The 10558-nt window shown below is 42.8% G+C and overlaps 1 long non-coding RNA gene across 1 annotated transcript; it reads right to left on the reverse strand.

Moving 5' to 3' along the window:
• Positions 1–1913: 1913 nt before the first annotated feature.
• LOC129654047 (uncharacterized) lies at positions 1914–5626 on the reverse strand. Its single transcript, XR_008715358.1, has 4 exons — positions 5530–5626; positions 5171–5215; positions 4111–4233; positions 1914–2511 (listed from the first exon to the last, which is right to left on the reverse strand). It is a non-coding gene; the product is annotated as an uncharacterized LOC129654047 (long non-coding RNA).
• Positions 5627–10558: the final 4932 nt, after the last annotated feature.

Below are 10558 nucleotides of genomic sequence, written 5' to 3' on the forward strand. Positions count from 1 at the left end.
ATTTCTGATTTTTGACAGTCATGGGGATGCCCTTTGAGAACTGATTCACTCTATCCAAAACAGATCCATCATCTTCTCTACCATTCTGGACCCAATTTCCTTAAGCTTCTTTGTCTCCATCTGTAAAACAAGATAATAATAGCACTTTCCTCATAGGGTGTGTATGTCCCCCACAGAATCAATGCTTGTAAATTTTAGCACTGCTGAGCACATAGTAAGAACTGAGTAAAAATTCACTATTGATTATATAGTTATAATAATAATAATAAACAACTCTCCCTAAATTGAATATCTATCTATGGGTTTGCCTTTTCTCCCAGTCTTCCAAATTGGCAACTTTGGAGTTCACCTGCCTCTGCCCCAAAGTTCAATGAGTGAACTTTGGAGTTCACTCATTCTCCTCCATTGCAGATATTTTGGCCTCATCTACCTTTATATAGGGCTTCTCTGGTGGCTCAGATGGTAAAGAATCCCTCCACAGTGCAGGAGACCTGGGTTCGATCCCTGGGTTGGGAAGATCCCCTGGAGGTGGGCATGGCAACCCGCTCCAGTATTCTTGCTTGGAGAATCTTCATGGACAGAGGAGCCTGGCAGGCTACAGTCCATGGGGTTGCAAAGAGTCAGACAAGACTTATTGCTTTCTTGGTGGGGTTTGCATGGGACAAGAATTAGAAACAAATTCCCTAGGAGGCTGCCCTACTCTTGCAAAGACCTTGAACTAGACTGCTGAGGAGACTCTGCCATGGGTCACCCACCTCTGCCCCTGGGTCCCTTTCAACACAATCTCCCTGCCTCCCTTCTGGGATATTGCTGATAATTAGTGCTTCATTCCTGACATTGCTATTTCCCCCTGGGCCAAATGACTGAGCTTGTTACATTTAAAAATGTAAGATTTCCTGGCTCTCTTTAGTGCATTTAATCCTGCCACCCTTGGGCTTCCACAAACAAAGGCACACTTCTCGTTTTCATGGTAAAGTAGGTGAATAAATATTGAGAACAAATCCTTCCATCTATCAAATATTCTAGTGCTTCAGTCTCAACAGCTATCTTGGGGATGAGTGGGGCATGGTGAATGACGGCCCTTGGTCAGCATAGCATTGGAAGGGAAAGAATGTGTCAGGGCTCATGTTTATGCTTTCCAGTGTGTGTTCATTCCATCGTGTTTTCCCCCTCCCCATTTTTAGCAAATGGCTATTTCACACTTCAGTTCAGTTCAGTCCCTCAGTCGTGTCCAACTCTTTGTGACCCCATGAATCGCAGCAGGCGAGGCCTCCCTGTCCATCACCAACTCCTGGAGTTGACCCAAACTCACGTCCATCTAGTTGGTAATGCCATCCAACCATCTCATCCTCTGTCATCCCCTTCTCCTCCTGCCCCCAATCCCTCCCAGCATCAGGGTCTTTTCCAATGAGTCAACTCTTCGCATGAGGTGGCCAGAGTATTGGAGTTTCAGCTTCAGCATCAGTCCTTCCAATGAATATTCAAGACTGATTTCCTTTAGGATTGACTGGAAAAAAGACACTTGTTCCTTGGAAGAAAAGCTATGACCAGCCTAGACAGCATATTAAAAAGCAGAAACATTACTTTGACAACAAAGGTCCATCTGGTCAAAGCTATAGTTTTTCCAATAGTCATGTATGGATGTGAGAGTTGGACTATAAAGAAAGCAGAGCGCCGAAGAATTCATGCTTTTAAACTGTGGTGTTGGAGAAGACTCTTGAGAATCCCTTGGACTGCAAGGAGATCAAACTAGTCATCGTCATGATAACAGCTTAGAAATGAGCGCACAGACCCCTCTGTTCTTTGCTAAGCCATGTTCGAGCCTAGCAGAGTAAGCCTTCTTCACTGAAACTGCAGCTAATCAGAACGCTGGCAATCTCGCCAAATAAAAGGGCTCAAAGAGAAATGCCTTGACTAAAGCTAAAACATCTGCCACCCGGTTGTAGCATTTCATATTTGATATCAAGGAACATTAGATTTATTATGCCATGTACTTCGATTTTGTGGCAGATGCTTCCTCTGCTGGGAAATACTGGGCTTGGGCATTTCCTCCTCCAGGAAGCCTTCCCCTCCCATGGCTTCAGTTATTTTCCCTGGGTTCCCAAAACCAGTGTGTGCTGGGTGTGAGGGGCCCAGGCTTGGGCCTTGTATTTCAGGGGCTCCTTTCTGACCCTCCTTTTGACTGGCCTCTCCTTCCAGGACAAACAAACCCCTGGACCAAGGGAATATGTCCATTCAGAGAATGGATTTTCCCTCCTGGACCGTATGTTGGATACTCAAGATCCCAGAATGTTCTCCTTGAATGGCCTCCAGCCCTCCATCTTGAAAGTTGACCACATAGCTGGTGAACACACCCCGAGGGATGCTGAGAGGTAGCTGGGCAATGGCTATTTGCTGCTGGAGAGAAGCTTGGATATGCAGTCTGAGGGGTCCACGGGCAGGTGTGCTGACATTCACAGTGCAGGATGGAGCTGGGGTTGCGAAGTCAACGGGGGTGAGCCAGGGGTATATCTGATAAGGTAGGAGGATAGAACACATTGTATTGATAGTTTATTAGCTAGGTTTACAATTTTAAATTCTTAGATGTATAGTCAATGGTCCTTTCTTTGTACTCTTGCTCTGGGCCCTGCAAATGTTAAAGGTGGACATGTTCAAAACATCCAGGGAATATCTCTGGGTTTGCAATACTAACACTGTATAATCATCTGTTTCATGGCTGTGGTAGCTACTGTGTACTCCCCCCCAGCCTCAGGGTTTTTGCACACACTGTTTTCTCTCTTGGAATGGTCTTCCCATGGATCCCTTTAGCCTAGTAAACTTTTTTAAAATTGAAGTTTAGTTGATTTACAATATCGGGTAAGTTTCAGGTGTACAACAAAGTGATTCAGTTATATATTTACGTAGATATGCCATATTTTTCAATTATTTTCCATTAAAGCTTATTGCAAGATATTAAATATAGTTCCTTGTGCTGTACAGTAGGTCCTTGCTGTTTATCTGTTTTATATATTGTAGTATGCATCTGTTAATCCCATATTCCCAGTATATCCCTCCCTCCCCTTCCCCTTTGATAACCATAAGTTTTCTATTAATATGTATATAGGTCTGTTTCTGTTTTGTAAATAGGTTCATTTGTCCTATTTATTAGATTCCATATTTAAGTTACATCTTGTGATAGTCATCTCTCTCTGTCTGACTTACTTCACTTAGTATGCTAATCTCTGGGCTCATCCATGTGCGGCAATGGCAGATATATGTGTATGTGTGCACGTGTGCTCTGTCACTTCGGTCATGTCTGACTCTTTGTGACCCCACGGACTGTAGCCCACCAGCCTCCTCTGTCCATGGGATTCTCCAGGCAAAAATACTAGAGTGTGTTGCTTTGCTCTCCTTTAGGGTGTCTTCCTGACCCAGGGATCGAACCTGCATCTCCTGCATTGCTGGGGGATTCTTTACTGCTGAGCCACTGGGGAAGCAATATATATATATATGTTACATCTTCTTTAACCATTCCTCTATTGATGGACAGTTAGATGATTGCTTCCATGTCTTTAGCTTGTGTGTGTGTGTGTGTGTGTGTGTGTGTATTAGTTGCTCAGTCATGTCCAACTCTTTGCGACTCCATGAACTGTGCCCCGCCAAGCTCCTCTGCCCATGGAATTCTCCAGGCAAAAATACTGGAGTGGGTGGCCATTCCCTTCTCCAGGGGATCTTCAACTTTTAATTTATATATCGGACCTCAGTTGGAATATTTTATCAAAAAAGTCTTCCCTGACTTCCTAGATTAGGTCAGGCCCTCCTGGTTTTTCACTCCCAAATCTCCTGATACTCTAATAATACTCTGAGGTGAAAGTACAGTAGCAATAATGATAATAACAATGTTAGTGATGATGATAAAAACAAGTATCCACTGATTACTAAGTGCTAGACTTTTTTATGGGTGCTTTACATATATGACCTCATTTATTCTGCATAAGACAAATGAAATAGTCTCATCCTCATTTTACAGATGAAGAAACTGAGGCTTAGGAAGTGTGGTAGGCTGTTATGCTTCTGGTACCTACCTGAATCAGACCTCCCAGTATTCTCACCTTCACAATGATTACCTACCTGCTAACCCAGGTGATTTGCTTTGGCCAATGATCCTTCAGCAAGCATGACTTACTGATAAATTCTTGCACATTGGAGCTTATCATCTTTGAACCCAACTTCATTTAAGACTCCCAGATCAAACTAATGAATGAAAAGAACCACATGGTGAGGGAGGCCCAACTGGTTCAGCATCTCAGCTGACCTCAGCATACAGCTGACCCTGAAGCTGAATGCAACCACCACAGGCAAATTATAATCATAGAATAAAGAATAACATAATAGTACAGTGTACTACAAAATGTACATAGAAATAGATCATTAGTAGAGAGGGGTTAATTTGCTCAAGAGCCCAGAACTAATAAATGATAGATATGCATGCGAAGTTTATAACTATACTCATACTATATCACTTCTAGTCCAAGCTGTCCTCTTCTGGACACTGGATGGACTGTGGCTCTGCTCTCTGGATCCTCTCCTGGTCTACACCACACTTGCCTACCCTCTAGCCCACTCAGCTTCCTCTGGCCATGCTGTCATGCAAATATCATGGACACACAGGACTACTGAGAGGAGCAGAAGTCCCTGTAAGATGGGCAGCTTCTTATCGCAGTGTGAGATTCCTTGGGGAGTGGGTTCTCTCCAGCCTGGGTGCCCCTACACCCCCTGGGCCTCTCCCCCAGGGGAATCAGGTAGGCCAATCCCCCTTCTCTCCCCTGTGTCTCCAGGGCACTATCTCTTCAGTTCTGCACCCTCCCTTCCCCATTTCCTCAAATCAGATTTAGACTGACAAATAAGCTTTTCTTTCTCCCACTAAGATTTTCCATTAGGCATCTGCTGACGTGGCCCTTCCCATTCAGAGAAGCCGAGGGTATAAGGGGTAACAAAAGCGCTGGTTCTTCCATTCAAGCACCATAAACTAGAAATGCTTTCTAGTCTCAAACTAGAAATGGGAGGAAAAGAGCACCTTCCAAAGAGAGAAATACAGTGAGGATTGCCGAGGCCTGGAGAGTGACTGACAACATATGCTTCAGCCCAAACTGAGATTTGAAAAATCCCCAGAACTTCTTAGAGCGCTTACCCATGGCTGATCCTTCTGTCTCCCAGAAAAATGTGGGTTACTTCCCTTTTTTAAAAATAAAACAGCACTGTCAAGCTACACTTTACATATTAGAAAATTTACCTATTTCAAATTGTTTTTAGTAACTTTACCAAGTGGTGTAACAATCTCTATAAATCAGTTTAGAACATTTCTATCCCCTCAACACAATACCTTATGCCCTCATCCTGTTCTCTTCTCCAAACCCAGGCAATCGTTAATTTAATATCTGTCTCTATAAGTTTGCCTTTTCTAGACATTTCTTGCAAACGGAATCATATAATATGTGGTCTCTTGTGTCTAACTGAACATGACATTATTGAAGTTCATCTATTATGTACCATATGTAAGTAGTTTATTCCCTTTTTACTTCTGAGGAACATCCATTCTGGGGCTTCCCAGGTGGTGCAGTGGTAAAGAATCCACCTGCCAATGCAGGAGGCGCAAGGGATGTAGGTTTGATCGCTGGGTCAGAAGATCCCCTGGAGAAGGAAATGGCAACCCACTGCAGTATTCTTGTCTGGAAAATCCCATGGAGAGAGGAGCCTGGTGGGCTACAGTCCATGGGGTCACAGAGTCGGACCGCATTCAGCACACACACAGATCAATTGTATGGATACACCACACTTTATGCATCTCTTCACTATTTGGTGAACAGTTGGGTTGTTTGCAGATTTTGACTCCTATGAATAATGCAGCTATGAACATTTGAACGTGAGTCTTTGTGTGAACATACATTTTTACTTCTCTTCGGTAAGAGTAGAATTTCCAAGTAGTTTTATGTTTAACTTTTAACTGTAAACTGCCAAGCTGTTTTCCAAAGTGGCTTTACTGTTTTACATTCCCACCACCGGTTAGGGGTTCCTTTCTGCTCTCCAAGTCATGGGACAAACATCCTCCAATCTTTGATCAACAACCAGTTTTTTTATTCTAAGAATTAATTCGGTCCTAGAGAATGTTTTAGCCATGCTCTCCTGGGTTGAATTATGCTTTGTTCTCTGTAATGACCTCAAATAGACAGTTATGATGGTTACACTCGATATGCATGTGTCATTATTTATTTATTTAAAACACTTAGTTCACTGGGCTGGCTCCAATAGCTATTTAGTTTTTTACTATCTCAAGGGATGGTCTTGCAAAAGTACTTATGAAAACTCTGAGGCTAACAACAGTGTACTGCTCTGAAAACTCACCAGGAAACCGAACTCCTTGAGAGCAGACTTCTGAAGACTGTAACCTTGTATGGTATTTTTTAGAAGAGGACATTGGCCCTAAATACGTCCACATTTAACACCCCAAGGTGAAAAGCCAATATGAAGGACGTATGTATAGGAAACCTTAGAGCCCAGAGGAAACAAGTTTAGGTTTGTGTGAAGGTATATACCAACACAGGCTTCCGTGGTAGTCAGCCGGTAAAGAATCTGCCTGCAATGCATGAGACCCTGGTTTGATTCCTGGATCGGGAAGATCCCCTGAAGAAGGGATAGGCTACCCACTCCAGTATTCATGGTGGCTCAGACAGTAAAGCATCTGCCTGCAGTGCAGGAGACCTGGGTTCAATCCCTGGGTTGGGAAGATCCCCTTGAGGACAGCTTGGCAGCCCATTCCCCATGGACAGAGGAGCCTGGTGGGCTACAGTCTGTGGGGTCACAAAGAGTCGGACACAACTAAGTGACTAAGCACACACACACACATGCCAACATGTTTCACAGATTATGAAATTTTAAAATGTATTCATTTTTGATGGTGCTGGGTCTTTGTTGCTGTGTGCAGGCTTCTCTAGTTGCAGCAAGCAGGGGCCACTCTCTAGTGGCGCACCGGCTTCTTACTGCAATGCCTTCTCTTGTTGCCAAGAATGGGCTCTAGGGCGCATGGGCTTCAGTAGTTACAGCACATGAACCCAGTTTCTCTGCAGCATGTGGTATCTTCCAAGACCAGGGATTGAACCCATGTCCCCTGCCCTGGCAGGCGGACTTTTCAACCCCTGGACCACCAGGGAAATCCAAGAAATTTTTTATTATGCAACTATAGTCAGAGAAATTTTAATCAGAAATCCTAACTTTCAAAAATCCTGCTAGACTATTCCTACAAATGTACATTTTAAAAAATGTGCTCAATAACAGAAACTATTCAAAGATTCAGAAATAAAACTCAAGACAGTCTGGGAGTAGAAGTTGCCATTGAGGCCTTGGTAATAGTGAATGAGATTATTCCCCAGGGGAAGGGATTGGTAGGTCACAACAATTGTCCCTCAAGGTCATTTGCATAAGAACTTCAGATGCGTGAAATAGTAAAAATCTCCTGGACTAGGATTTCTAACACTGAAAATATTTATAAAAGAAAATCACTGACTAGTAAGGAGTGACACAAAGCTTCGTTGTGGTGTTGGTTTCTCAATCTACACGTATGCTGAAACGTCACGGAACTACACACACACACACACACACAGGGTGCATGTGAAAACTAGTGAAATCCAAGTAAGGTAATGTGAGTTTATAATATTATACCAGTGTAACTCCCTGGTTTTGACCTGTGCCATGATTATGCAATGTTAGAATGTACATGGGAACTCTATGTACTATAGTACTTTTGAAATTTCTTGTACTGGCACCTTAAACTATTTCAAAATTAAAATTTATTTAAGAAAGAGAGAGACAGGAAAGAAGGAGAAAGGAAACTATGGATCCTTTTCTTCTATAGTCAGTATGGACTGGAGGTAGATGAGAGATGGGGAACAGTCAGGTACCTCCTGAATTCTAGCAAAGATCCCCTCTGAAAAAGAAATTATGAAAAATGAATACAATAAACTCACCCTAAACTGGAATCTATAGATTAGATAGATAGATTGACGTAGATAGATAGGTTGCCATTTCCTTCTCCAGAGGATCTTCCTGACCCAGGGATCGAATCCAGGTATCCTGCGTTGTAGGCAGACACTTTACTGTCTGAGCTACCAGGGAACTTGCCAATAGACAGACACAGATATTTCATATGTATAGAATGATTAGATATAATGTAAGAAAATGACCATGTCTGCATGTGGGAATCTCTCTGGGGTCGCACAGAGTTGGACACGACTGAAGCAACTTGGCGGCGGCAGCAGCATGTGGGGGTCTAACTGCTTGTGCTGTACCTTTATTTAGCAAGAGCGACCACAGAAGGAGGTTAGCCTTTACTGTGTCTCAAAGCAGAGAGTACAAACATCAGGAACTGTCTACAGGAGAGGGTCTGGACTGACTGTTCCAGCATCCTTGGCAGGGGTACTTCTACAACGGAAATGGATGCATCAGACTATGCTAGTCTGGCGACAAGAGCTATTAAGACCATTCTCTAATTCCCTTTGCTATGATTCCATTCTCAGTTTTAATTGTACTTCGGCTTTTCATGTAGCTTTTGTATAGCAAGATAATGAGCTGATTGGCCAATGCAAAGATTTTAGTCTACTTGACATTATTTCTTCTTCATGAATTAATAATTTAGCATTCTGGTTCATATATCAATATCTTGTGGGTTTGCTAAGTATGAGTGAGCAACTAGAGCATGAGTTCTTAACCTAGAAACCAGAGATGGACTTCAAGGGATCCATTAAGCCCTAAGATTGTATGCAAAAGCATGTCTACATGTGTAGTGTGCATTTATCAAGGAGTGGGGTTGATAGCTTTCACTAGATTCTCGTAGAGAGTTTCCAATCTGGATACACTGGCAAAATAGAATTATCTGGCTTATTAAACTTATCTTCATGGAACATATTGGGGAGGGAATATATTCCCATGCTATAATTCTTTTAAGACAACGTCACAAGATTCAATTGCTCAAATTCATGTCTAAGATTTTAATAGCTTGTTTGCTAATAACCTCTGAAGGGCTTAATTTTTAGTTGAAATGTTGCCTTATTTTATTAATAGAAGGTCAAGTGTGAGAATTAATGGCAATCACTACTCTTAACAGCTAATGTTTACAAGACAACAGCTCTGTACCAGGCAATATGCTAACTTTGTGTATGGTATCTTACTATGGGCTTTACAATAGTCCTGAGGCGTGGGTATTAGGACTTCAGTTTAATACCTGAGGAAACTGAGCTAGAGAAGTTAAAGAACGTACTAAGGTTATATAGCTGTCAGTGGAGAGCCGAGTGGACACCCATATGTGACTGGCCTTTCCCTCAGCCACAAGGCTCAATATCTCGATTCTCAAGCTCTACTTGGAAGCATTTTCTTGTCAAAGCTTTATTTCCACCTCAAATGCTCCCACTCTTCATAGAAGGCCTCTGGTTCTTACTACTACTACTACTAAGTCACTTCAGTCGTGTCCGACTCTGTGCAACCCCATAGACGGCAGCCCACCAGGCTCCCCCGTCCCTGGGATTCTCCAGGCAAGAACACTGGAGTGGGTTGCCATTTCCTTCTCCAATGCATGAAAGTGAAAAGTGAAAGTGAAGTCGCTCAGTCGTGTCCAACCCTCAGGGACCCCATGGACTGCAGCCTTCCAGGCTCCTCTGTCCATGGGATTTTCCAGGCAAGAGTACTGGAGTGGGGTGCCATTCTGGTTCTTAAACTGACTGTAAATCACCCCACTGGAACCATTAGAGTAGTATCAACCATGAGGTCAGCAAGCTATTTTCTGTGAAGGACCAGACAGTATTCATAACTATTTTAGGCCTTGTGGCCCATATGGTCTCTGTCACAACAACTCAGCTCTTCTGCCCTCTGTGATGCAAAAGCAGTCACGGATAAGACGTAAGTGAGTGAGTGTGGCTGTGTGCCAATAAAATCTGATTTATGGATATGGAATTTTTAATTTCACATAATTTTCATATGTCACAAAATAGTATTCTTATTTTAAATTTTTCCCCACCATTTAAAATTGTGAAAACCATGCCTAGCTCACATTGTACAAAAATAGGAGGCAAACTGAATTTGATCAATGGGCCAAAAATTGCCAGTGTTGCTCGGACATCATCTTATGTGCTCCTGCTCTCCACAACTACACAGAAAACCACTGAGCCTAAAATTGTACCTTAACCTTTTCTTATTCTCTACAGAATCTATATGCAGGGTTAGACCTATAAGTAAGGGCTCAAATATACTTGAGAAACCGCACTGACGGTTCCCACCTGCAGAGCCATAACCAAGAAGAAACAACAAGTCCATCTTAAAATAGACGGCATCTTTGTTGTCTTCACCCTCTCTCCTCCCTAACAAAATTCTGGCTCTCTAAAATATCACAGTGAGTTTTTGGTTCTGAGTGCTGATAAGAAATATCCACGTGCTTGGCTAGCTTGAAGGTCAGATGGCATCTGGGCTGGGAGCCAATGAATACAGCTGGTGAAAATTCAAGCTGTCACACACTTGTTGCTGGCCCTGGTTTTCT

The sequence above is a fragment of the Bubalus kerabau genome, chromosome 5, assembly GCF_029407905.1.
Source record: "Bubalus kerabau isolate K-KA32 ecotype Philippines breed swamp buffalo chromosome 5, PCC_UOA_SB_1v2, whole genome shotgun sequence".
Taxonomy (NCBI): Eukaryota; Metazoa; Chordata; class Mammalia; order Artiodactyla; family Bovidae; genus Bubalus; species Bubalus kerabau.